We start from the raw sequence: 23,706 nt of genomic DNA on the forward strand, positions 1-23,706 counted from the left end.
TCAACATTTAGAAAACTCGTGGCTCTTGGACACAAATAGAATAGACCGGAGTACCATTTAGAGCAGGTAGAGTCTAGCCTTACACGCACAATTTACATGCTGGCGGGAAAAGACAGACAAGAAAAGCAAAGTGAACAGGTGATGTGTGGCGGGCCCTCATCAGTGGGAAGACGGCCTCTGAGCATCCTCGCTGGGCACTGGACCTGCATCGGGTGGCCTTGCCGTGAGAAGATGGCGTGGACAGGCAGTCGCCTGCACTCTGCACTCAGTCTGACTGCGGGTGGGAGGAGGGGTTGGGAAGGCCGAGTCCCTCGCTGTGACTGTGCCTGAGAACTCCACATCAGCAGCTGGGCTCTATAATCTATGAGAAGAACCATCTGCAAACCAAAGAGCCGGAAGATGGGGGACATCTTCATTTCATCTCACTGTTGCAATTAATCAAAATGAGAGAGCAAGAGGAAAACTTGGTAAACATGTGGAATGCCGCATGGAAGCCAGGCTGACTCTGAAGCATTTCTGGGTAATTTCAGAAGCTTTGGGTGAAATAATGAACAATGAACATGTGGGAAGTGGGAAGGACTTTTAGGTTATATCAGGACACTGTCCTAAGGCAGAAATTCAATTCTAGATGAGATTTCCGAATAGTCACTGGATTAGCGAAAATTTCCATGTTTACAGGATCATCCACCATTTGTGTCAGCTAGAAGCTAAAATGAAGCATGTGCAGTAGGAGCCTCAAGATTGATGGGAGAGCCATCCAACCTAACGGTGTGGCTTCATTTCTATACTATGCTCCCACGGCTCTGAGATTTCTGCCTATTTTCTTGGTGGAGACCCCGAGAAATCAGCACATCCCTCGTGCATGTGAGCGCCTGGGCACGGGGCAGCTGACATGCTGGAGGCGTGGCGGGGAAACGGTTTCTAGGTATTTTAACCAGGGACGTTCTAACTCTTTAAAGTGCTGTACTTGAACTTGCAGAAGCTCATCACTGTGAAATGCATGGGCCGTCTGCGATGCTTCTACTGCACATGCTTCATGTTAGCGCCTAGCTGCAAGTTCAAGTACAGATCACTCTAACTCTTTAAAGTGCAAATAGGGCAGCTGAGACCTGGGTTCCAATCCAAGTTCCTGCCCATGACTTAGGGCAAGTGACTCACCTGTCTGAGCCTCAGTTTCCTATACAGTGGAAGTAACAAAAGCTTCCTCACTGAGCTGGTGAGAATGAGATCCATGTGGGAGCTGGGGAGGGTTGGGGAGAGGGTGGGCCCTAGGTGCTGGCTGGTCCCTTTCTCATTCATCCCACCAGGTGTCTGTCACCAGGATGGGTGGTGAGCAGTGCAGATGCTCCTGGCTGTCCAGTGACCCACCATCACTCATATTACAGGGACCTTTCTGTGGGTGCCCACACATGTGTATGTCCACTTCAAACTGCCAAGTTCAGGGAAGGGAAAGGAGTAAAGATGCCAGTGGCCCTTGAGGAGCCCAGAAGTGACCACACTCAACGAGCCCATACCAAGTTCCCGCTCCATCACAGCCGGCCCATGCATTTCACAGTGATGAGCTTCTGCAAGTTCAAGTGCAGCACCGGGAATACAGTCAATGGTATTGCAACAACTGTGGATGGGGCCAGGCAGGTACTACTTATGGGGTGCTGGATTACTCTCTAAGGCATATAAATGCCTAATCACTATGTAGCAGACCTGAAACTGATATAATATTGTGTACCAACTGTAATTGAAAAATTTTAAAAATTACATAAAAGACTATACTGAGAACGGGCAGTGAGTAAAGAGACAGCCATTCCCCAACCTTCAGAGACACCTTCCAATATTAAAATGCTAAACTGGCTATTTCTGCAGGGCCCTTGAGTGCATTTTTACAGGAAATGGGATTATTGTGAAAACTTTTTGTTTCAATTAGTTTATTGTGAAATAGAGGTTTCAGTTCAAGTCTTTCTAGAGGGCTGGCTTCATAGATGTGGTCCCCAAGCATCTTTCCTGTCTCCCCAAACCTCCCCCAATGTGAGGAGATAAACAGAAACTCTAGGCACAGTGAGGTGGGACCCAGGGTGGGGTGGGGTGGTCTGTTATCTGCATGTTACTGTACGTCTGGGCTCATTTCTAATCAACTTGTCTAGTTGTCTTTATGCCCATGTTGTAGGAAATGCACCACAGTTGTATAATCTTTATAGACTTATGGCTCTTTTGGCTTCAGTTTCATAAGATGCTGTTGGTTGGACAATTTTTTTTTTTTTTAGTCCATGTTCAAGAAAGCACTCCTAAAGTGAATGTTTCAATGGAGATGCAGGATTGATATTACAGTGATGTAACTATAGGAATAACCCTGTAAGCTTTATTCCCATTTTACAGTTGAGAAACTGACGCTGAGAAGGCTGAACCAAGCAAGAGAATAACAATGCCTCTAGGAAAACATTTCAGTTAAAAATTGGGGTCCGTCGGATGTTATGAACTTATCTGAGGAGGCAAGTCTAAGATAGCACACATTTCTAAACTGTCAACACAGTGAGAGCAGTAGGGCTCTCCTCTCACAAGTATCCTTGAGAAAATACGAGTTACAAGGACCTTCTCCTCATGAACACCTGTGCGTGCACACACAGTTTTATAATGAAAACCGGCTTTCTTCATGCTCCGCCTAAGATCTCACAGAGACAGCTGGTGAAAAGTGCACTCAAGGAGTGATGTGGGTGTTAATTCCGTGCCTCCCAATTATTATTTACTGTGGACCTTAGCAAATTTAATTTCCCTCAGCTTCTGCTTTCTCACCCTCTCGGCAGTGTGGCGTTGTAGAGGATTAAATAGGGGACAGACAGATGAAGCCACCGGCCCACCACAGTCCCCCAACATAACCGCCTGTCTTCCCTTAGAGAGGGGCTTGTGTGGTACGTAAGGGGCCCGAGGCAGAGGAGACAGACATGAAGCTCTTATGACCCCAAAGCGCCCATCGCCCATGTATATCTCAACTGTCAAAGTTCACCTTTCTTGTGATAAAAATTTTCCAGTAACTCTATTGCTTCATAATGAGCGGAGAGCCAGCAGGCGATCTGTCCCTTCATCTGTCTCTGGTGTGATTATTTGTGTATAAAATTTCAGAGCAGGTTTTCTTCTGTTCTGATGCACTTGTGTTAAAACACCAGAGGGACGTCATTGGTGGGGAGGGGCGGTGGGCTGAGGTCCCCTGGGCCACAGAGCAGGGTCAGTGAGAAACCACAGAAGCACTGAGCCCACAGTTCCCAGCTCAGCATCCACGCCCTGGGAATCCTCCAGTCTTCCCAGCATGGAGAGAAGGAACATGTGCGTGTGGCGGCAGAATTCAGAATCTACCCGGGAGGGACGTTTGCTTTCTTTGATTTTTAAAAATTCACTAAAGCAGAGCTTTCACTATTCCGTGTGCTTTGCCATTAACGCCAGTGGAGTCTTTGCTTTTCACTAGACTGTAAAGGCACCTGGACTGTCCCGTTGTTGCTACAGAGCAGCCACGGTTCCTGCAGAGCCTCCCAGCTGAACCCAGGGCTCTCACCTCTCGTCCCGGGAGGCCACGGGGGAAGGCTCAGGTCGCACCTGCGGAAAGGTGGACGCGGGTCCTTCCATGAGCCCCAGCCACCTGCACTGTCTGCAGGAGCACCCCGTGCTGATCAGGGTGTCTTTGCATTTTGGAGGCGGCCTCGCTACATTCTGGAGGGATGACAGGTGAGGGGAAGGTGATGGTGCGTTTTCACAGGCTAGAGAGGCCCCTGCGACCTCTGACTCATGTGCTGAGCCCTGAGGGAGCATCTGTCGGATGCAGACTGACTGCATGAAGACCGTGTCCCAGGAGAAGGATAACGTGAGTAAAGTGACAGAACAGGACAGTGTGACAATTCCAGAGGGGCTTCATTCTCTCCTCCTTGGGGACACCAAGAGAAGACAGGGTGAGCCCTCTGGAGAGTGGGAAGCTGATAGTCCCTGCATCCCCGGGAGAGCACTGCTCCCCCCCCCCCCCCCCCAGCACCCAGAGCAGATCCTGGGCCCGGTGACCAGCTTTCCCTGGTGGGTGTGGTTCTCGAGAGGGTGACTGCGCGCTCCCAGCAGGTAAAACAGACCCTGTGGCCCCTAAAAGGCGATATAAAAGGTGATAGATGAGAGCAGAGAGCTGGCAGGGCAGACAGATCGTTGCGTGTTTAATCTTTAAAAGAAAACCCAGAGAGCAAGTTTAAAGAGCAAGGAACTCATGTATAAAATAAACAAAAAGGTGAGCTGTTTAGGTTTCCTCCGCTCTGAGGAGAGAGAAGAAATATCTGTGTAAAACCAGGGAGTCACAGGAGGCTGGTGTGCTCCGGTGCGCGCAGTCAGGTCCAGACAGGCCTTTCTGGTGCAGGGCAGGGACTGGCTGGGCACACACAGGGCACACCCTCCCTGGGCGGATGAGGGGGCTGGAGACTGCAGTCCTAGTGCCTAACTCTGTCATCCCCCTGCCTCTGTGCACAGGCCCGATAGCAGGTCTGCCCTGCCCGTCATCCCATCCAGAGGCCCAGCGGCTGGGGCAGGCAGGCCGGGCTTCCCAGAGAAAGACCCAAGTGTGAGTGGCAGAGAACCCAGGGCGTGCCCCTTCTTGTAGGCAGGCGTTCTGGCTTGCTCCTTATCTGAAACCCCGGAGGGTAAATGTTACTTCCTGGGGAGCTGTGGGAACAGCTGGTTAATATTTCACAGTCACCCGAGGATACCAGGCATGAGCCAGAGGAGGAATAAACCCAGCCGGGCGTGGCCTCTGTGACCGGCCCCTGTGCCCTGCCTCCAGGGGCATGTCCCTCATTAGCCAAGGAGGGAGTCATGCGTGGCCTTGTTACAGGCCCATGCGTGCCACCCGGCCCAGGACACTGACAATGTAATTAGAGGGAATGCAGCCATGCGTGTGCCGTTGCCACAGGTCCGCGTGCGCCAGGTGACCCGGGACACCACAGCAGTCATAGAGGAAGCGTGAATACTTCAAGCATTGCTCATGGCCAGAGCCAGTGATGGAAGGGCACCCCAAGAGCCTCCAGAACAACTCATAGATTCCTTAATGCCAGGCAAGATGGCTCCTCATAGCTGTGTGTGGGGAACACGTGTGCCGGCTCAGGCCACAGGGATGCACGTGGCCCGGGACCACGGAGCTACAGTCTGAGTCTGACTGAAGTACTCCCCAGTTGACCAGCCCACAGAGGATACTGAATCCCCGGCTTGTTAATCTGATCTCCAGATTCTAATCACCCACCCACCTGGGCCCGCAGGAGACACAGCTCAGAGCCCACCTCCTACGGAGCCTCGTCTTCACAGAGGCATGCACCAGTTTATTGGATGAGTCCTCACTTCTTGAAAAAATAGGAAGATAAAGGATGCTAGCAAATGACAATTATATTTAAAGAAAAGGGCAGTGGCATGTCCCCAGAGAGTATGATGCAATGAAAAGGACTCTGGATTTGGAGTCAGGTGTCCTTTGATGGCAGCCATCACGTCCTGGAGGGCTGTCTGAACGTTTCAGAAGCATGTCCTCTTCATCCTCTCACCCCTCATGCACAGGTGACCCATTCTGAGGTCCGAAAGAGTGGGTAACCCCGCCCACAGGGCAGTGACTGGTGGGCGGGGCGGGCCTGGGTCTGCCTGGTCTTGGCTGTATTTGTAAGGATAAGACAACACACGGTCTCCATAGTTCTAGTTCAATGTCAGCCATGGACTGACTGCATGGCTTGAGCAAGGCACTTAATTTCTTAAAAAAAAAAAAAAAAAAAGGGTTTCTCGATGCATTAAGCCTCTGATTTATTAAGGCAAGGAGTTCCATCAAAAGGGACACCTTCTCCTTCATCTCACCTTCAAGGTGTGCTCTGAAGACTCAACGTACATTAAGGCCAAGTTGGCCAGTGATTTCACACCTCTTTCCTTTAATGTGAAAACGAGGGCAGAGTGACAAACGATGAAGCATTATAGAAATACACCATGAAATTAAGTCTCCTCTATGACTCTGTTATTGAAAAAATGGCATTCAAATGAACAACGGGATGACAAATGTCTAGAGTGCCTAACGTGTAGTATGAACACAGGCTGCCAATGCACCTGCATCCTGAGCTGGATCTATTCAAGCGGTTCCCACGCCCTTCAGTTTCTGTGTGGTCTCTGTAAAGCCTGGAAAGATCAGTGCCCTTTCGGAAGGCAATGATGTATTTCCACTATATCTTTTATAGGAAATAAAGAATATTGTTTGAAAAATGCAAACACCTTGGCAGAGTGTATTCACTACAGTGTGTGCTTACCTGACAACTACACACGCGTTGTCCAGCCTGTGGCTTTGAGGAGAGAGCCCCCAGGCTGAGCTTAACCTTCTTTTGCCTGAAATGGTTTAGAGTGAGGCAGGGCATCACAGGAAGTCGAATCCCAATAGACTGAGAGCCCAGAACCTGGTCTGCCCTCAGGTGGAGCGGAAGTAATGGCCCAGACAACAAAGCAGGGCCTTTGGTTTGTCCATGGCTGGACTCCGGCACCTACTACAGTGGCTGGTACATAAGTGCTCAATAAATACTTAAGTGACTGGAAGAGGACTCACTGAAGCTGCTCCCTGCACCCAAACCACACACGTGCTCACACACACACACACACACACACACACACACACATTGCACAAGCCTGTTTTGAGTCCACTAAGCTGATCCTTGGATTGTAGCATCACACCCAATAGAACAAGGCATGAACAGAGAAGCTAGAGGGGCAGCGTGGCTGTGAGGACCAGCACAGCCATGGAGCATTGGGGGAGGTCCCTGCAGCCTCTCACAGGAGCCAGGAGGGGTGGGGCTAAGCTAGGGCAGTGTGTCTCCTGAAAACGGAAGCCCTTGTTCAGAAGGAACACAGGACACTGCAGAGAGGAAGTGGGGACACCCACACCATTCCGTTCATGGGCTGCTCCTGGGGTGGAAACAGGCTGGGCATAGATGGGGTGTCGGGCACAGAGGGCGACAGGCAGAGCCAGGGTTCCCGACCCTGCACACAGACCTGCCTCCCTCAGCTCTGCACCGAATCCTCTATGGGAGCCAAGCAGAGGGCAGGAGGAGCAGACACAGAGGGTATGGGAGCCTGAGCCCGGACAGGGTTCCTTGAAGGCCTGAACCCGCAGCCCTCCTTCCACATAGCCACACAAGGTGCCCAAGGTCAAGGGCGTATGTAAACCCTAAAAGGGGCCAGCAAGGGGATCCAGTGTGGAGACTGGACACTGCCCTTCAGGGGTCAAGGAGGACTTGTGACCAAATAAGCATGTATAGTGTTCAGCACATGCATCACTAGTTACAATACAGTTACAATACGTAGAAACAACCCAGACAGAGGGAGGGTTGTCACACTAATTACCACCTTTTTCAAAGTGCTAATTTAGAGACTACCTGTACTGTGAGCTTCCTCCGAATGTTAAAATAGAAACACTGAAACCAGGTCAGCCCACAGAGCCTGCTGTGAAGACACGGCCTCCAGGAGGGAGCAGCTTGGTTACCTGGTTACCAGCCTGGTTACCTGTGCAGACAGGTATACTCAGGAGAGACAGGCCCACGCTGGCGCTGCACAGAGGCCTGAGCTGGCTGCTTGCTTTCCTTCCCTCCCTTCCTTCTTCCTTCCTTCCTTCCTTCCTTCCTTCCTTCCTTCCTTCCTTCCTACCTTCCTTCCTTCCCACCTTCCCTACCTTCCTTCCTTCCCACCTTCCTTCCCTCCTTCCCTCCTTCCTCCCCCTCCCTTTCTTCCTTCCTCCCTTCCTCCCTCCCCTCCCTCCCTTTCTCCCTTCCTTGAAGCCCCACAGGCACCAGTTTGGGTGTGGGCTTCCCCTGCTTTGAGGAATGAATGAATCCCGCCTCTCTCCTCTCTGCCTACTTTCATACCCGCCCTCCCTGGGTGTCCATAATATGTTACCCCAAAAGTCCGTAAGTTGTCAGGAAACCCACCACGCCAGCCATGGGCAGAGAGCCCCAAGACAGTGACCAGGAAGGTCAGTCTAAGGAAAGGATGGGGAAGATGCTGGGAGTCCACCAGCAGAACCATCCGTCTCCTGTCCCCTGGACCACAGGTACTGTGGTCGCTATGTGGGCCATCGAGAAAGGTCAGGAACCAAACTCTGGGAGGGAGTCCAGGGGACATTTCAAATTCCTCTTCAGCCCATCTCAAGAAGCAAATGAAGTCTCAGAGATTTAGACTCAGTGAGACGACGATATCATGTTAGCTCCACAAAATCACCGCCAGGGGCCTTTCCTATGTTCACGCACAAATACCAGTACAGTGTTTTGTTTTTTATAATGGGGTGACATTTTGAACAGGTTTTAATCTCCCTCCATATTAACTTTTATTTTAAGTTCCTAGCACACTTTACTTGGTATTGCTAACCCTGTGTAAATATACATGTATAAGACATGTACCCTGAGTGGCCAGATTATTATGATCTCTGAATGCATAATAATCTGGCCACTCAGTATATATATGGCCAGGGGGAGGGGACATGGGAGGTTGGCCGGCCTGCCTGCTGGTCGAACTCTTGGTCAAGGGGACAATTTGCATATTAGCTTTTTATTATATAGGATATACACTGAGTGGCCAGATTATTATGCATTCAGAGATCATAATAATCTGGCCATTCAGTGTATATGTCTTATACATATCTCTCAACGTGATGCACATGTCATTCCCGTGCTTTTGCAGGAGGCCACCTGCAAGGTCTGCACACCTCCGGGACTCCCTCTCTTCATGTAACAGCATCCAACCACCAGTCTAAAAAAACTAAGATTCTCTTTCAATGTCTGGTTTAAATCCTGTCTCTTCAAAAATGAGTTTTGACATCCTATCTAATAAAAGAGTAATATGCAAATTAACCATCACTCCGCTACACCACCAGCCACGCCCACCAGCCAATCAGGAGCGAATATGCAAATAAACCCAACCAAGATGGCTACGGTCACAGAGAGCAGGAGGGAGGCTTGGGTTTCCCCGGCAATGGAGGAAGCAAAGCTTTCCGCCTGCCCTTGCCAGCCTAGGCCTCCACTCAAGGCTACAAAGTTTCAATGATAGAAGATACATAAATCCAAACAGAAATGGCACAGCCACAGAGCTGGAAAGAGCAGGAGGCTAGGATTGCCCCCGGCAATGGAGGAAGCCAAGCTTTCTGCACACCCTGGCCAGCCCAGGCCTCCGCTTAAGGCTACAAAGTTTCAATTATAGAAGATACATAAATCCCAACAGAAACGGCTGCCACCATGGAGCAAGCAGAAGGCTTGGCTTCGCTCCAGGCTACAAAGTTTCAATTGTAGGAGATAAGTAAATCCCAGATACCAGGGCATCCGTTTGGGTCACTAGGGGGCGTGGCCGGCCTGCAAACCACCACAGGCCCCTCACCCAGGCCGCCCCACACCCCAAGGGAACCCCCACCTTGATCTGGGACACCCTTCAGGGCAAACCAGCCGGCCTCCACCAGTGCACCAGGCCTCTATCCTATCTAATAAAAGAGTAATATACAGGTTGACCATCACTCCAACACACAAAATGGCTGCCCCCATGTGGTCAAAGATCCTGCCCCCATGTGGACACAAGATGGCCACCACAAGATGGCCAGCAGGGAAGGGCAGTTAGGAGGGACCAGGCCTGCAAGGGAGGGAAGTTGGGGGCGATCAAGCCTGCAGGGGAGGGCAGTTAGGGGTGACCAAGCCGGCAGAGGAGGGAAGTTGGGGGCGACCAGGCCTGCAGGGGAGGGAAGTTAGGGGTGACCAGGCCAGCAGGGGAGCAGTTAGACATCAATCAGGCTGGCAGGGGAGTGGTTAGGGGGTGATCAGGCTGGCAGGCAGAAGCGGTTAGGGGCAATCAGGAAGGCAGGCAGGCGAGCAGTTGGGAGCCAGCAGTCCTGGATTGTGAGAGGGATCCCAAATTGGAGAGGGTGGAGGGTGCAGGCTGGGCTGAGGGACACCCCCCCCCTGCTGTGCACGAATTTCGTGCACCGGGCCTCTAGTTTGAAAATAATGACAAAAGTAAAAGGATCAGCGTCTTCCTGGTTAGAGCTGACGGTTTCTCACAAGTGGTGTAAAACGATGCATCGAAGCTCTGCATGCATGACACTTTCTCTGAGACAATCTCTCCTCCTGTTTCTAAAACCCTGGGTTTCGGCTATTCCAAGGTTATTGCATCTTCAGACATTGAGGAAACAACCAGCATCACAATCCTCACCCCGCTGCACACTCGCTGGGAGAAAACTGGCTCCTAAAATATGAGAATCATTTTTGTTTATTTTGTTAAATTCCTGCTCTACTCTATCTGGTCTTGTGAGGCAACTCAGTCAGCTGATAGGCCAGGACCTACGTTCTTCTCTGGGTGAGGCACAGATTCGGCAGAGCACCTCTGAGGAGCCCAGATCTCCTGGGCAGCCATCGGGGGATGCACATTAGAACATGAGGACCGCCCACCCCACCTTGGATGCGTGGATGCCGCAGGTGTGAGTCCTGCGCACGAAGCAGAGGCACATGAGGGAGATGCGTGCATTAACTTTCTCACCGACCTCCCATGGTGGATGTGCCACCTGCGAGCACTGGGCAAAGCAGAGACACAACAGAGAGACGCGTGTTCACTTTCCCAGCACTGAGCGCGCTGTGGACCATTTCAGCCCCTTGTACACAAAAAGGTCCCGAAACTAAGGGGAGAGTCTCTGGTGCTGCAAACTGTGCGGGAAGGCAGACATCGGGAAGGGAAGTGAGGGAGCAGCCCCTCCATGAATGGGACTTTGGGAAGCAGTCCTGAGGATCAACACCCAGGCAGGCCAGGGACAGGCAGGCGGCTGTGGGTAGCTGTGTTCAGGGCAGAAGAGACTTTGCAGCCCAGCGTGGATTCCAAACAGCCAGGGAGCCTCCGTCCCTCCTCCAGTGCAGCCCCTCCTCAAAGCCCTGTGGAGTTTGGTCGCACACATCCCAGGGCACTTAGAAATATTCTGCCTTGGGAAACTGGTCCACCCCCTGGGAAACTGTGGCCCTCCAAGTCCCCTCCTCACGCTCTAAAGCACTTTCAGGGCAAGAACTCCATCTACTTTATCTCCACGTCCTTAGACACGCATGGCACGGCACACCACACGGGCAGCGAGGTTTTAAAAAGTAACCAGGCGTTTGCTCTATTTCGGAAGCCTGCAACATAGCTCTGCACTTCTTGCTTTCCTAGTTTAGCAAAAAATGTTGGGTTCCAACTATGCGAGAAACCAGATGAAGAGCATGAGTGTCCATAAATATTCCTCATTAGATATGCTGGCATGCACAAGGCAGGAGGAAAAATGTTATTCTCTAACTGTGGGGAAAGCATCAAAAATAAGCATATAAGTGAAAATATATCGTCAGCATAGAACTTTATTTTCCATGAGTCATTCCTTCTAACGTAGAGCCAGAGTATCAGGAAGCATAAAGAACTTCTTGGGAGCTCCTTTAAATACATACTCCTGGGCCCGATCCCTGAGACTGTGGTGTGGTGTGGCCGAGACAGGGGCCTAGGACTGCACTGAATAAGAATTCTGGGTTAAATGTATGCACGTGACTGGCAAACCCCCAGGGGAACATTAGCGCCAACCCTGCCCCATAGCCTGGTGAGAAGACCTAGGTCCAGGCAGGTGCCTCTGCTAATGCTTTGGTGGGAGCCTGCTCTTGCCTCCCAGCCAGCTCCTCCCCTGCTGGCAGCATGACTGACTCAGTGAGTGTGTGGTGTGTGTTGCCTCTCGGTTTCCAGATCAGACTCCAGATGCAGCAGGGATAGCGTTGAGAGTTTCTCTCTCTGTTTAGGTTGGCGGGTGATGTGGCCGTGGCCTGGTGTGTCTGGGTGAGCTCTGTGGGAGGAGCCATCCCAGCAGCTGCCTGTGCTCCTGCCCGCAGGGCAGCACTGACTGGAGGGGTGGGCAGGACTGAGCCTGGGGCCAGGGATCTCATGTCGGTGGGGTCATCCATGTCATCTGATTCCTAAAGTTTGGGGCCACTGCCAGCATGGTGCAAGCAGTGAACAAGGGCCATCAGGAAAGTGAAGGGGAAGCAGTTCTCTTGCTGTGATAGGACACACCTCATCAGAACGACACTGATTTTGAAACTGGGTCAGTGGCTGATCAGTGGTGACAGAGGGTGATACCGTCAGTGTGTGGGGGAGTTTCTCTGAGGCTGAAGCCGAAGCTTTCTCACAGGAAATGCGATCTGGTCAGAGCCCCCCGGCTGCTTTTCCTGAGGATATAAGGCTTCTCCTTGGTGTGGACTGAAACTTGTAAAATGCAAACATGGTTGCAAGAGCCATTTGTTTCGTGTTATGAAATGCACTGGCTTCAACAGCATGCTAATTGAGGTAATGTCGTAATTCAGGTTGGTGGACAGCCCTGCCTTGCTGGATTTCTATATTTATTACACATGCATGTAATCACAACACAGTGTTCTTTTATGTATTTACTAGAGGCCCAGTGCATGGATTCATGCACTGATGGGGTCCCTCGGCCTGGCCTGTGGGGATAGGGCCAAAACCGGCTCTCCAACATCCCCCAAGGAGTCTCAGATCGTGAGAGGGCACAGGCCAGGCTGAGGGACCCCACTGGTGCATGATCGGGGCTGGGGAATGACCGCAGAAGGGCTCCAGGGTGTGTCTGGCCCATCTCGCCCAGTCCTGATCAGCCAGACCTCAGCAGCAAGATAACCTACCAGTTGGAATGTCTTTCCCCTGGAGGTCAGTGTGCATCATAGCGACTGGACAAATGGTTGGAGGGACAATTAGCATATTAGCCTTTTATATATATACTAGAGGCCCAGTGCACGAATTTGTGCACGGGTGGGGCCAATCAGGGGTGGAGCTGGCTTGGGGGAGGGGTCCCCGTCAGTTGGCCAGCCAGCCCCACCCCTAATTGGAGTGGGGGGGGGCTGAATGGGGGTCTGGCTGGCCGCCCCTTCGTTGAACACCTGGTCAAGGGGACAATTTGCATATTAGCCTTCTATTATATAAGAAGATGTAATTTTTTCCAAGAAATATACATACCATATTTATTCATTAGCAATGTGATGTTTCCCATTCAACATTGTTACTTTGAACTTGAGCTATGTAGATACCTGAAGTTCTGGTTAATTTAGTTTAACTCCTATGACTACATCATAGTATATACCCATAACCCTACTCATGGGCCATTTGTCTCTCTCTCTTTTTTAGTATCAAAATCTTTATTCATTAAAATATGTAGGCATAGCTAAGGGAGTACTGAGAGGGAAATTTATAGCACTAAATGATTACATCAGAAAAGAGAAAAAGTCTCAAATTGATAATCTAAGTTCTAACTTAAGAAACTAAGAAAGAAGAGTTAAATATACCCAAAGACAGTAGAAAGAAAGAAATAATGAAGATAAGCATAGAAACCAATGAAAATGAAAACAGAAAAATCAATGAAACAAAAAGCTAGTTCTTAGGAAAAACATCAATAAAATTGATCATTCTCCAGCAGAACTGACATAAAAAAGAAGAAGACACAAAAATCACCTCTATTGAGGCTCCTACTATAGACCCTGTGGGTGTTAGAAGAATAGTAAGGGGTTCTATTCTAAGATGTACCCATGAATGGCATGGGTGGTGGTCCATTTGTACCAGGGAATACTACTCAGCAATGAAAAAGAATGAGCTATAGATACACTCAAGAGAATTGTATTTAATGAAAACATGCCAATCTGAAAAGGTTCCACATTGTAAGGTTTCACTTGGATAGCATTCTCAAAATGATGAAATTATGGAAAATGGGGAACAGATGAGTGCATGCCAAGGGCTCAGGGAGGGAGAAGGGGGAAGATGACTGTGTTTTTAAAGGACCACATGAGGAACCCTGTGATGAAACTGTCATATGTGACTGCGGATGGTCCCACAATTCCACATATGTGATAAGGTTACACAGAACTTTGAGCACACACGCACCCCCTCCCCCCGCCACATGCACCCTGGTGAAACCTGAAACCTCAGTAAGGTTGACAGATTGTATCAATGTTCATTTCCTGGTTGTGATATTGTTTTATAGTTTTGCATGATGTTATGAAGGGAATACGGATCTTTCTGTATGATTTCTTACAATTTCTTACAATTATCTCAAAATAAAGTTTTTAGAAATGGCTTCCATGAGCATCCTGTGTATGTATGTCACACACAGAGACCAGATTCTCCCCAATGAGACCCCAGGGTCATAGGGGGTAACCATCTTTTCTGGCCATAGGACACATTCATCTCCAACTTTTCCAGATCCTTCTCTAAAGTGTCTGTTCTTTTTCACCCTCCTACTCATAACAACGTGAGTCAGAATTCAACAGTGTTCACCAGTACAATGGATATGAAAAATTCTCCCATTGATGTGATTTTCAATTCCCTGATAACATGTGGATAAAACACCTCAGCATATTTTATTAGCCTGGCTGGGTTTTCTCCTCCAGGCCAGCTGTCCTCTCGCATCTTTTTCTATTGCATGGCTTGTTTCATGTTACTGAGTTTTAGATTTTTTTTTATATATCCCAGAGGCCCCACCCATGTCTGTTTGTCCCTGTCCTCTAATTATCTAGTTTTTAGAATAGAGCCTCACACCTACTCATTGGTGGTCACAGAATCCAGAGTAAAATAGCCTACAGATCCACATTTTTTAATTTTTAACAATGACCGACCCTGAGACATTCCTAATGGCTTCAGAATACGAGTTATCTGGCTGGAGCATGAGGGCGATTCTGCAGAGGCAGCTTTGGCGCACGCTGAGAGCTCCAGCCTCCCGCCCTTCTGGTCACCTCCCCAGCCCTGTTCTTGCAATAGGTCACTGCTATGCATCTCCTCCTGGCTCTGTGTCTCTGGTTTAGCTGGACCACTACACACTCGGGCGGAGATTGGGAGTCTGCTCAGGAGAAAGGCCAGCTGTTTGGCTCTCTGCGTGGCTGGAGCACAGGGCATCCTGGTGCGTTCACTGTGGTGTAAAACCATCTCCAAGCCCCCAAGTTCAGCTGGTTTCAGCTTCTTTCAGGGTGCCTTTTGGACCAACAGAAGCATCTGACTGCTGGATGACTACTTAATAGAAATCACACTACGTCTTCCGAATACTTTCTTCTCTCAGGAATGACAAGTGAGGAAGGCAAGGAGAGGATGACTAACAAAGACACGTGCAGCACCAATACAGTCAAATCATCCTGAAGAGGAAGCATGGTTTTGGGCGTGGTTACTCACTCATGGTGGAATTTTAAGAAGAAGGAGAAGAGGAAGCCAGCTCTGTAAGGTTCCTGAGCTGTCCTATTCACCAAGGCCGCGCAGGGCGGCAACCCAGGCTGGTGACGGGCTCCTGGAACTGAGCCTCGGGTGCCCCCCGTGTCTCTGTGCCTTGGTTTACTCAGCAGAAACCAGGGTGTAGGAGAGTCATTATATCAGAGGAGAGCATCCTGGGGCAGTCACAGCTGTGACGAGGTGGTCTGTGGCTCCCCGAGGAGCCTGGGCAGTAAGTGCTGCCTAGATACCTGGGTAGAAAGGCAGCCAGACAGTTGCTAACTTTGTGTCAAATTTTTAAAGAATCCAGAGAGAAAGGAAAAAGCCAACGAAATGACCTTCGATGAAGAGTTAAAAATCCAGACAGAAACAGGACAGGTACCAGAAAGGTTTTCCAGCTCGGTGTCCTCATGGACCCACCCACCGTTCAAAACCACGACTGGGCATTACAAGCCAAATCACCGAACAGGAAGCTTGCCTTGCGCGTCCTCGCCTTTGGGCAGAAAGGTGATACTTTAGAGAGATTTTCTAAGTGGATGTGAACCAAATAGCTTTTGCTTAACCCCAAGTTAATGAAAGTAGTTGTTTCAGAACCGTTACATCCTTGGGAGTGACTGTTAACCACGTTTTACAATACATTTTAACTGGAGTCTCTCCCTTCAGGTTTTTGTTTACCGCACTTAAAATAAAACTGCTGATGGGCACTGTGCCTTGGCTGGTAGAAACATAGCTATTAGGCTGCGGCCTCCTCCTGGGTCCTTCGGCCCATCCTTGGGGAAGAGCTGCCCCTTGCCAGCTCCCCAGCTCTGCACACCTGGGCCCAGAGGCTCCCAGGTAGCTGCCAGGGAGCCTGGGTGCAGGATTGAGCGGATTAGGGATCAGGGTGGCCCTGACCTTTGGGCTACTGTTCTGTACAAGTCTCCCTGACTTTGGCAGGCTGTAATCTTCTCCCCAAACCACAGGTTTTAAATAGAGGGACCCATAAAGTTCCTTTCTTTTGAAACCGGTGTGGGTGTCAGCTGCCAGTACAGCCCCCCGCCTGCCCCCACCCCGCCCCCCCCCCCCCCCCCCAGCTGTGCCAGTGACTTCCGTGGGTGCAGAGATCAAGGGAACACATGGTATTGATTCTCATGTCTTTCAACTGCGGAACAGAGAACCAGGAACCGGGGTGCACCCATTTCCTGCCAGCGTCCTACCCAGGTCTCCAAAGAAACCGAACCCTTTTCACAACCCCCACCGCTTCCTCGGAAGCCGAAGAAAGTAGACCCTCAGGGACACTAGGCGCTGCCCCCAGCACCCCACCACCTAGAGCCACCTGGGCTCGGGGCATGACTGCAGACACAACATGTTCAAATGCTGCTGATTCCAAGAGAAATACCTTCGGGGCTCCCCTCCTGGCCTGTGGGGCTCAGGGAGGCTTCCCGCCCAGGAGGGCCCGCGTCAGCAAGTGGGCGCAGGTGGGCGAAAGTGGAAGCCGGCGGCGGTAAGCAGCGCTGCGGGCTGGATCGGCCCAGCAAAGGCGGAAGCGGGGCCAGTCGCTTCTCCCCACCTCTGAGCACAAAGGGAAGCTAGGGCTCCCCTGGGGGTGCGGGGGAAGGGTGGTCCGCGCGGCTCCAGGTGAGGAATTAGGAGGCACTTTACGCTCCTAGGGACCCCAGCCTTCCTCTCAGCTCCTCAATGAACGTCTCCGCGCCGCCCAGTGTGGCCACTCCGGCCTGGGTCACCTCCCACCCCTACACCGCCACCCCCAGCCGAGCGCTCCTCCGTGACCCCGACCGGGAGCTGGGCCAGAGACCACCCGGGAACCCGCCGACTCCAGACCCGCTCAACACCCGCGCCCGTCAAGCGCAGGGAGCCCACTGGCCGCCACCTGCCCCACCTGCCCTGCCATCTGCGCGCCCGCCACGGGGTCCCCGCACGCGGCCCGGAAGGGACCCTAGTCCAGAGCAAAGACAGCCCCCACCCTGGGCCTCCTTCCACCCGGGCCTCCTCCCACCCCGAGCCCCGCGCCCCCCGCCCCGCTCTGGGCCCCGCCGTGCGTCCGCGCCCCCCGCTACCAGAGCGCGGAGACAAAGCGCCGCCGCCCCCAGGAGGTCACCCACCTCGCTACGCTCGCCGCTCCCAGGCCGAGGGCTCCGCGGGGTCCAGGCCGCCTCCTCCCTGCCCGGGCCCCAAGCGCGGGGTCCCCGGGCCTTTGGCGCCGCCTTCCGGGTCGGGGACGCGGGCCGCCAGGGCCGGAGGCTCGTTCTCGGCGGTGCTCGGCAGAGACTGAAGGCGCAGCTCCGAGGCCGGCGCGCACCCCGCCCTCCCCGCCTCCCTCCTGGGCTTCCTTCTGCCAGGTAAACACCCCTGAGCCCCACCTCCTGCCCCGCGGGCGGGCGCAGAGGGAGACAGGAGGGCCCAGGGGATGACCTCGGGATGGCCTGGCCACAGGGAGCCTGGGACCCGCGAGGACCCGGGCAGGTCAGCCTGGGAGGGCGGGGCCGGAGTGCGCCCCGCCGACCTGCTGTGCCTCAACCTATGAAACCCCAGAGAGCACCTCCTCACTGCACCTCGCAGCAGGAGACTCAGGCCCAGAGTGAGGGCAGCTGGTCCAAATCCATTGCTCATCAGGGTCCAGTGCCAGGTCTTCAGTGCTCGGGGTCCGGGTCTGAAGAGTCGTCTGACCCTTGGGGACACTGAGGGATTAGCTCTGCTAGGACCTTCAACCACAGGCAGGTCTGGGCTGGAGAGCACAGGGTTCCCTCCAGGCGGCAGGTGTGATGTGCCAGGAAACAACCAGAAAGTGCCCAGGAGAAGTGCGTCCCACAGGCTGCAGCATAAGTTGGCTTGTGGTCCCTCCTCCTCATGGTCCCAAGGAAGCCTGCTGTTTGGACATCAGCTACTTGGAGGGACACGCAGATTTAGTGGATTCAGAGGACCTTTCCCTGGATCCTCAGCCTCCTCCAGATGGTGGAAAAGTGGGAGTGAGAGAGAGAGAAAGACCCTCCACTGAGACCCTGGCATCCCTTCTGACTTATGTTCCAGGTCAGGGAACGAATCTGACACTTCCCAGGAGCCCAGGGACCAGACAGTGGACTGACACAGCGCCTTTGGGGGGGGGGGGTGTCTGGTGCTGGGCAGGACTCAGCAAGCCCCTGTACAGGGCCAGCAGTACAGGGCCTGCGGAGGCCACTTCGAGTGTGTTCCCTCATCCACTCTCACTGGTGTCCTCACAAGAGGAGGGCAGAGGAGAAGCCACGTGCACAGGGGGGCAGGGGTTGGAGGGAGGTGGCAACAAGCCGAGGAAGGCCTGGGCCACCAGGAGCTGGAGGAGGCAGGAAGGACCCCCTCATACACACATCTAGAGACGCGTAGTGACCACACCTTGGTCACAGAGTTCTTGGTCTAGACGGTGAGAGAACGCATTGCTCTTGTTAAGAACAAGAGGGAAACTGGGTGCCCGATGCAGAGAGGCCAAGGGCTCAGACTGTTCTGGCCCCACCTCAGCCACCTGAGCCAGCTGGGCTGCTTCAGGACAGCATCACACAACACCCAGCTCCCTGACCTCCCTGCCCATCTTCAGGAGCCTCCCCTGCCGCTGCAGGCACTTGGTTCCCCAGTGCCCTCCTGGTGGGAATGCCTGTGGGCAGGCGCAGGCTCCCACCCACCAGGCCAGCATCAGTCATGTCTGCATGGGCGCCTGAAAAACCCAGAAAGTGGGCGGTGAGCCTGCTTTGAGGTCGGAGAAGACCTGAGGGTCCCCTGATGTGATCCTTGGGGTGAAAAGCACAACGGAGCAAGGAGAGGTAGGGGTGCCAGCTGAGCGAGCTCAGGGGCATGAGATGCAGAGGAGCTGCGGGACTTCTGGGGCGCAACACTGTGGCAGGGTGGTGGGAGAGAGAGAGGAGGCCAGGGACACAGGGAAGGCTGGGCAGTCCTTGCCAGGAGCTGCAAGGCTTCCTACGGTGAGCAGGGCTTGAGGCCCAGGAAGCTGTGGGACTGTGGGCTCCCAGCTCGGGGGGTTGGAATAACGGGGAGAGATTGGAGTACAGAGAACACTGGGGAGAGAAGCAGTAATTACAGTGATCAGCTAACATGGCTCCAGCCGTGGCCTAGTTCCAGCACTGCTCTAAATCCCACGCGGCTGGGGATGCGAGCTCGATTCTGATTCCGTGTTACAAAGGGCACAGGGCCGCCCAGGGGCACCAGCTGGAGCCTTTGCCGCGGCATCACTACTGCTTTTTAAGCCCGTGAAGGTGAGGGAGGGGGCCCTGCGTGGCTGCCCAGGGTAAGTATCTGCTGTTTGTCACAGGGGCTGCAGTGGGGACTCGGTGGCAGGTAGGCTGGGGCAGGGCGGAAGGCAGGGCCCATTGCTTTGCACAGGGCTAGGGGAGGACCGGGAGGGACTGCAGAAGAAGGGAAGGCCCCTGGATGACACTCAGCTTCTGCCAGGATGGCTGGTGGGTGTTGGCTGAGACCGAGAGCATGGGGTGAGCTGCAGGTCCGATGGAGAGAGGGAGACATGGCTCTCCCAGGCAGGCTGGCAGTGGGGTCTGGGAAGTCCAGGTGACACGTTGGTAGTCGTATTCCTAAGGCATGGTAGGTAGGATGTCATGTCATAAACAGCTCTGGCTGAGGGAGCCCCCTTCTTCTCCCACCCTTCCGTCCCCAGAGCTGCTGGTCCTGGTGGCCGAGGCCTCCCTTCACAGTGCAGGGCCTGGATAGGACCTGTGGTCCCACATCTATACGTGGCAGTGCTTCTGAGGAACTGTAAATGCCCCAAATTAATCTCCCTTCACCTTGTTTGGTGTTTATGGGCACAAGGGGGCATCCGAGTGTTGTGGGTACAAAGCCTAACCATTGGGAAGCCATTTTAAAGAAACAGGGCAGAAGAATTGAATGTGCTGTGAGGTCCATGGGCAGTAAGGGACCTTGGTGGCAGAGCTCCACCAGCCCTGTAACCGCCACCACGTGGCTCTGTGGTCTTGCAGATAAAATGCTCATTGAAAGTCAGGCCCCCAGGCCTCCTCTCGGCTGTCGGGGCCACATATTCATGAGTCTCTTCTTGGACCTGGTGCTTCCTGTTCCTGCGACTTCACTGTGGCACAGGCCCAGTGAAAGGTCGGGAGTCTGACTCTGTACAAAGCCCCTCAGCCTTCAGCGGGCTTTGCCCCTTCTGGTATGTGTTATGACATACGCACCAGCACCAACCGTGAGAACATGATTCTGTGTTTGGAGCTCCTGGCTAAACTGAGATGGATGCCGGCAGTTTTTAGTGACATACCTGGTAAGTGTTCTTTCTGGCTTTTAACTGTTTTACCTCTCAAAGCCCTGGGCACTCAGGGCAGGGCTGGAGGAAGCCAGGCTGTGGTTGGGTGGCGGCACCCCTGTGCTGCCGCTCCTGGGGTGGACGTTTGCAGAGACATTCCTGTTGCAGCCAGAGCAACGCCTGCAGAAGCTCATCTGGTCAGAACAGCAGAAGGCTCTCTGCACTGCCAAAGGATCGATGGGGCGAGCAAGGCTTGTGTGGGATCAACAGCATCATACGTGGTCACATTTATGTTAAGAAAAGCTGTCTATGCTGCTCCGGATCCGAACAATGTTAACCTAATCCTGAGATCCTGTGTCCACAGGTCTGACATGACCAACTAGCCCTCGGAGTCAGACTGTCCCATAAATCAGATTGTGAGCTGTAGGGGGAAAGGTCTTCTGTTCACAGAGCTGTGGTTCATGTCCCCTCTGTCCTCAGGAAGTGGCTGGTTCCGAAGCAAGCTTACATCTTTCCTGCAGGGCCTACCACTCTCCCACGCTGGGAATGTCCCACGTTCCCCAGCCCCACAGCGTACATCCTCCCGGTGCCAATGCATAACCACAGTGCTTTAGCCATGTGTTCACCTTTAAAATGGCAAGATGGCCAATCACTGCCCCATTGGCTTCAAATCAGCCAATTCCCCATTTAGAGGTTGTTCCTAATAACCTTCCACTCCTGGACCAAAGTATTTTCTGGGTGCAATGAGAAGGGAACCGGCGAAACAGTGACTGAGCATTGAAAGGAAGTTCAGAAGGAAGGCTGTTCAGGTACGACGTGAATTGGCAGCTCGGATGACATGACCAGGGTCAACATCTCTCCTTCCACTTTGCACTCAGCGAAGTTTCTTTTTTTGGCAGGACTCTCTCATTTTCCTGGGGGCTGCTGGCAGCTCCCGCGCCCCCATTGAGAGTCAGTCTTCACACAAAAGTCTGGGCTCCGTCTGGCAGGGCAGCTGCAGTGTGTGGTCATATTTGAAACAAGGACCATGATCAGAAGGCTAGTTCAGTCAGGAGCTCTAAGCCCACCAGGAGCGGCGGCGGCTTCCTGGGAAGGTGGAGCTCACATTTACACGTGGAAACTCAGGTAAGAATAATTTCTGTCACTGACATGTACAGTAGAGGTTTAGCATAGAAAAAACCATGGACAAGGAGCCAGCCAGCCTGGCTTTGATCTTTGCTCTGTGACTCACTGGCTGTGTGACCTTGGTCGAATTATTTAACCCCGGTTTGTTCACTTGTAAAACGGTGATAAAAATATCTCTCTCCTTATTCCGAGGACTGTCCCGAGAATTAAATGAGACACAATGTGTATGATGCTCAGACAGGGTCTGGTATGTAGTAAAGACTAAGTAAGTGTTTGCTCTGTGTCTGTATATTTTTATATATAAAAGGAAGTAAACACTAGTAGTTTAAAGGGCACGAGATAACCACAACCAGGCTAACTGATTATCGTCGAATGGCAGCTTTATGAGAAGGGCCTCATTATCATTAAACGTGAGTAATGAAGACAATCTCAACTTCTTATTACCTAGTGTTCATATGAATGAGCACCGGAGGAGGTTTGAAAAGTTTATTCTTGTAAGTAGCTTGAACAGTCTCCTTGCAAAATTGTATGCTTTTGCTAATGGATAATTGAAATGGTGTGGTTTTCAAGTGAGAGAAGCATTTGCTATGTCCACAAAGCTGGGAGCTGGCTGCCTGAGTCAGAGCCTTGAGGCATAGATCCCTCTTGAGCTGAGTGGGCTCCACTGGCCAATGGTACACCTCCCTGAGGTATGAGAGTGGAGGCCCCTGATGTTAAGGTGTTTGGTAAAGTGAATCACCTCCCATAAATGATGAGGAATTAATTAACCTTGGGCTGCTGGTTTGTCTCCCAGGAGAAATCTCAGAAACAGTCCTTCCCTACTCTCTTTGGCTCCTGGGCCCACGCTGTACAAAGCCTGGGGTTCTTTGCTTTAATTTTGATGATTGAAATTGGGAAATAAGACAAATATATAATCAAGTTGGCAGAAAAGCACAGTTAAAGCTGATTAAGTATTAGGTGCACCCCCCCATTACACCTCAGGACATCATCCGACGGCTTACCTGGTGCCTTGCACTGTGTGTGCGGCATGTAAATTCCATCAGCGTGGTTCTGATGGAAGCACACAGCATTCATCACCATGAACCAGGTCCTTGAAGTGAACCCTGGAATGATAAAGGGCCATTTGGAAGCTGTCCTGCTTCTTGAGGCCCCCAGGCAATTTGTTTTGGGCACTAAGATTATGACTTGAAAAAGCTGAGTCAGTGCCACAAAGAATCTACTCACAAAGGCAATTTATCTCAATACTAGTATTTTCCAAGAGCTTCTGTCCTTGCAACAACTGTCAGAGGTGGCGTGTGGATCAATTACTATCGTAGCATGAGGATGTGTATTCCTCAGGGTGCTCAGGAAAAGTAGAATCAATCAGAGATGGAGGTATCAACAGAAGCAATCAGAGATGGAGATATCTACAGAAGCAATCAGAGATGGAGATATCTACCTATCTACTGACCTATCTGTCATCAATAAAGACATTTATTTGAAGGGATTGGATTATAGGACTGTGGGGCTGGTAACTGTGGAGTGTGCAGGGCAGACACAGGCTGAATCTCGAGCTGCAGTCTTGGGCAGAATTCCTTCTTCTCCAATAAACCTCAGCTTTCCTCAGGTGTTGCTCAGTAGGTGCCAGGGTTCTTGTCCCAGCCTTACAAAAGGTTCTGCAATCTGGAGAAAGGAGCTGCGCGTAGATTCAAGAAGGAGTCCAAAGACGAAGGATAATTTTGAAAGGCATTGGGGGTCAGAGGAGCTTCAGCTAAAGGAACTGAAGACTACCCCTTGTCTAAGGACCCCGTGCTATTTATTAACACAATTTGTCCTAAGGCAAGGTGGAGATAATACACTTCAAAGGGTAGGGTACAGAAGCATTGTCAGTTTGGGGAATAGCCTACAGCTCTTCAGGTGTTTGGCCAACAGGAGGCAATAAAATGCAGATTTAAGATGCTCTGAGCTGTCTGGCAGTAAACAATCCTATTCAGGTTTGGGTGAAGTGCCCTTCAGCCATCCCAGATGATTCAGCCCTGCTGACATGCTGGAATTGGCTTCTGGCAAGTAGGCTTCCCAGGGACTGCAGAGGCTCACCCATATTA

At 52.0% G+C, this 23,706-nt stretch overlaps 1 protein-coding gene across 1 annotated transcript in view; it reads right to left on the reverse strand.

Annotated features, from left to right (window-relative positions):
• The window catches only part of MBP (myelin basic protein), an 80,343-nt gene extending 62,937 nt beyond the window's left edge, over positions 1-17,406 (reverse strand). The window contains exon 1 of the mRNA XM_028139327.2: positions 17,349-17,406. The gene's annotated coding sequence lies outside the window, so the exon portion shown is untranslated. The remainder of the gene's footprint in view (positions 1-17,348) is intronic.
• Between the last annotated feature and the right edge of the window lie 6,300 nt (positions 17,407-23,706).

The sequence above is a fragment of the Eptesicus fuscus genome, chromosome 12 (genome assembly GCF_027574615.1).
Source record: "Eptesicus fuscus isolate TK198812 chromosome 12, DD_ASM_mEF_20220401, whole genome shotgun sequence".
Taxonomy (NCBI): domain Eukaryota; kingdom Metazoa; phylum Chordata; class Mammalia; order Chiroptera; family Vespertilionidae; genus Eptesicus; species Eptesicus fuscus.